Below are 4,224 nucleotides of genomic sequence, written 5' to 3'. Positions count from 1 at the left end.
TCCTCAACATCCATACTAAACTAAATCCTTCCTCAATTCCGCATACTTCCTTCCTCCCTCCATTCCGTCCAGTATAACTATTCTATTCCTTCCCCTTCCTCGCTTGCCGTAGGATTTTTCCCTCTACCACATCGTCCTCAACATTCAATCGCCAATTAAAATGCCATGCATCCATATTTTCTGCCAACTTCGGATTTCTTACAACAGTTCCCTCTCTCCCACCATGCCTAGCACTTCCTATTTTGTTTTCCTTTCTTCCATTTCGTCTTTTCCATCCTCATCCGCGTGGTTTCACCCCTCATTAGAACTAAATTTTGATCTGGATTTGCATCAGCTTCCGGTAAACTGTGCGAATTTCACCAATAACTGCGTCTATTTTAGTGTTTAAACCAATGGTACGTAATGATTAAGCCCTGTTTCCTGCAAAATTCTATTATTCTTCCCATCCATGCCATGCCTTTTTCATGAACCATAGTCCCCGATCTCATCGCCATCTCTCCATTCACCTACCTCGTGTTCCCAACCCCTAAAACAGTCAATTGCTTCCTTTCAGAAACACCCGCAATTATTTCCTCTGATTGATTGCATGCCTGTCGACTTCTTCCTACTTATGATTGCTTGAAAAAATCTTACAAATTCGCAAGATTTTTTTCATTCTGAGGTCCCAATCCAATGTTAAATTTAAGATTCATTTTGCCTTAGGCCACATTTCGATCATGGAGATTCGTCCGTAAGTTTATTTTCCAAGAGCAACCTAGGTCAAGATAGCGCACGTTTTTGATAAATGGTCTACCTACAGCGACCTCCTGGAAAATGATAATAAAAAGAAGCAATCATATGCAAAATTCACAAAATGCTATCCTTTAAGAGCTCGGAAATACTATATTCATTTATAAAAAGAACGGATGGTTATTACACCAAGGCAAGTACTTGGGGCACCATATTTTAGACAGCGTGCATTCGAGTGCAAAGATGAAAGAAATCATGTGAGAATACTTCATTCTTCTCATATCTAATTCTGTTCACAACATTTCAATTACTTCTCGTCTAATTTCATCTGTCGTCATATTTCTATTATCCATGTTTTCCTTGAGTCTGACCTACATTTTGTTTGGGGCTTTCGATAACCCTTTTTTAAGATGCTCCCATATTTCTTTGGCTGTTCATGTCTCCTTGTCCTCATGCAAAAATTGTCTACTGCTTCTTGGTACTCCTTCCTATGGTCCCTCTAAATGTTTGGCCCCTCTGTTTTATTATATTTCCTCCTCAGCCATCCTTCCTGTTTTATCTTAAACTGTGTCAGGAAAATAATAGAATAAATATTCGTGGTGGAAGACTAAATGCCATGATATAGAGAATTTATTGAGGAGGATGGTATGGGTGCGCTGTAGAGAGAGTTGAAAGCACTATCAGGAAGTAAAAAGTAAAATCCACTCAAAGTATTAAATATATGGCACTAAACTCATTCATCGACCCAGGAAAAATTCAAGAGAGATGGAAAGAATTGATAGACAATCTCTCTGGCAAAGATATTTGGCCCGAAATATATATAGATCGGGAATAAATGCGGATAGCTTGGGTTCAGGCATTCTTGATATGAGGTGGAAAGGGCATTTAGGAAATCGAAATTAAATAAGGTCGAGATGATAGAATAAACCCTCGTGGAACTATTTAAAAGTTTAGGAAAACTTAGAAGAACGAGTTTTCATGGTAATTCGTAGCATATTAGCGCGATATGATTTTATGGTAGAATATTGATGTTTAGAAAATATTAGTGAAAATTTTGTTAAAGAGCGTGGTTTTGTATGGCTAGAAAATTTGATTTATTGAATGAATATATGATAAGCGTAAATTGGAGGCTTTCGATAAACCAATGGGTGTGTAGTTGGATGGAAAAGAAAACGAGAACGGAAAGGAAAACAAAGGAAGAATTACCAAGCATGGTGTTGGAGGAGAGAGGATTACCGGGAAAAATCTAAGTAGGCAGGTGAGATGGATACACATAATTCTGATTGGTGATGGAGTATTGAAGACTGTGATAAAGAGTAGATAGGCGAGCGAGGAAGGGGTAGGAATTGAATAGACACGTTGGTCGGAATGGAGGGGTAAGGAAGAATACAATTGGAGAAGGGTTTATTGTAATCTCGGATGTCAGTTCGCATCTTGTTAGGCATGGCTTAGAAAGGTACCAGTGTTCAATCTGTGCCTATACAAAACCTACTTTGAACGGTAGACTACCTAATTAATGAACGCACAAACGTTATATTCTCTTTCACACTTCATCAGAAGTTATTTCACGCTTTCGAGCCGCTTTTTTATAAGACTGACGCTACATAGATGAAAGCTACAGGTTATTAATTTGATTACGTATTAATTTTTAATCGCACTGATATTTAGGACCCTACACTTTAATGGGTTTGTTTCCTGATTAAGCAAGAGACCGCGTGCTACGATCGGCATCCCTGCAAACTGTGGCACCATTTTGAGTCTTCAGTAGGTTCAATTCTTTATATTTTGAGAAAATAAATGCCATATGGCACTCTATACTGGGACGTTGTACGATGTGTCATCTTGATATTTTTTACTCACGGTAAATTTAGCTTTATGGGGATGGCTTAATCACTCTCAGATGCCAGTACTTGTCCGTGGTTAATTTTAATTGAATTTGTTTTAGGAAATAATCACGAATAGGCGAGGTTTTTTAGGTTTGTGATCACATAATATTTTACCTCGAGCTTGGATCCGTCTTATTTATTGGGGATACTGATAATAACTCCCGATAATCCTCCTAAGCGGTTTACAATTTGAATAATTACGTAAATTTCCGTGCCATTTTCATAATTCACTCATCTTTTCAGTATCCAATTTAATTTTCTGGCTCCTACTAAGAATTCCTTTACACGTATCATCTCCTACATGCAGGCAGTACTCAGCCTGTCCATATTTTTCCCTACCCCTCGTTCGGGAAATGGATACCTCCTCACATTTTATGAGGCTTAGGTAGCCGTGAGAGTTTGGTAGGACAGCATGGCGGGGATCGTTGAACAGGAGCTAGCAGAATACCAAACTCTGACGAGGGGAGGTGTTGCGTTGGGGATGAGCAGCTCCGTGGTGAGGTCTGTGAGTGCCTCTCGTCTGTGAATCAGGCCTCAAAATGGGGCAGTTGCAACATGAATGTACGTGGGAGGAGGGCCTATGACTCCGTTCCCGAAACTGAAAAATATAATTAGAGATTTAGAATGTTACAGTGGTGGTAATGACTTTAAGAGGAATCCTAGAATCTACCACTCCGTCCACAGCATCATTTGTTTTATACAAATCGCGCACTTATATGTGATAAGGACGGAAAACTGTCGAAGAACATCTCTCCGTGTCCAAGAATCAATATGATGAGTGAACTCCATTGGCAGGATTGTTTATACACGGAATTCACAAGTACAATGCTACTACTGGCCTATTGCTGCTAAATAAAAGCTTGATTTTCAAAGCCAATTATGTATGGATGTTATGGCATCATAGAATGCAAATGTATTGCCTGTTATGGCTACTAACACAATTCAATATTATTATTAGGGCAAGGTACCCGCTTAATTGAGCAGCCGCGTATCTTCGAATCCTAAGGCTTCGACCAACGATGGCAATGAGCTGAGGAATGGTATCGGCTGTTTCAAATTTTCTACCGGTGTCCTGACAGCGTCACCATAGAATTGACCATGGGTTGTTGGGAGTGCGAAAACTTCCTTTTTATTTTTGAGCCTGAGGATAACATTAATTTGGCATCGGGCGACGGAACTATATAAATTAACAAATGTGGATTTACTACATTTTCAAACTTCTAGCAGTTTTATTGCATATACTGCTTTTTTGACTTCGATAACACATTCACATAAATTCAGTCCGGCAACGCCGCTGGGAAAGTCGGTTCAAATTGGTTCGAACCGGCAAATAAGAAATCGATATATTCTGTTCAATAAGCTCATGTCACCGTAATTCAACTCAAATAATAATTAAACGCATCTCATACACTCAAATTATTATCCTAAAATATTTAAGAATGTTGAATAATTTCGTCCGCAGTTTGCGACTACATTAATATCTCAAATAAAAAGTTGGCAGCGTGGCAACACTGCTCCTCTGAATCCACATCCCGCCAACTAGAAAATCGATATATATGATAATTGAAGGTCTAGATGCGAATTACATTTTCGAAGAAATGTAAACAAA

Source organism: Hetaerina americana, unplaced genomic scaffold, assembly GCF_022747635.1.
Source record: "Hetaerina americana unplaced genomic scaffold, ioHetAmer1.1.p SCAF_6, whole genome shotgun sequence".
Lineage (NCBI taxonomy): Eukaryota > Metazoa > Arthropoda > Insecta > Odonata > Calopterygidae > Hetaerina > Hetaerina americana.
This window is presented reverse-complemented; position numbering follows the sequence as displayed.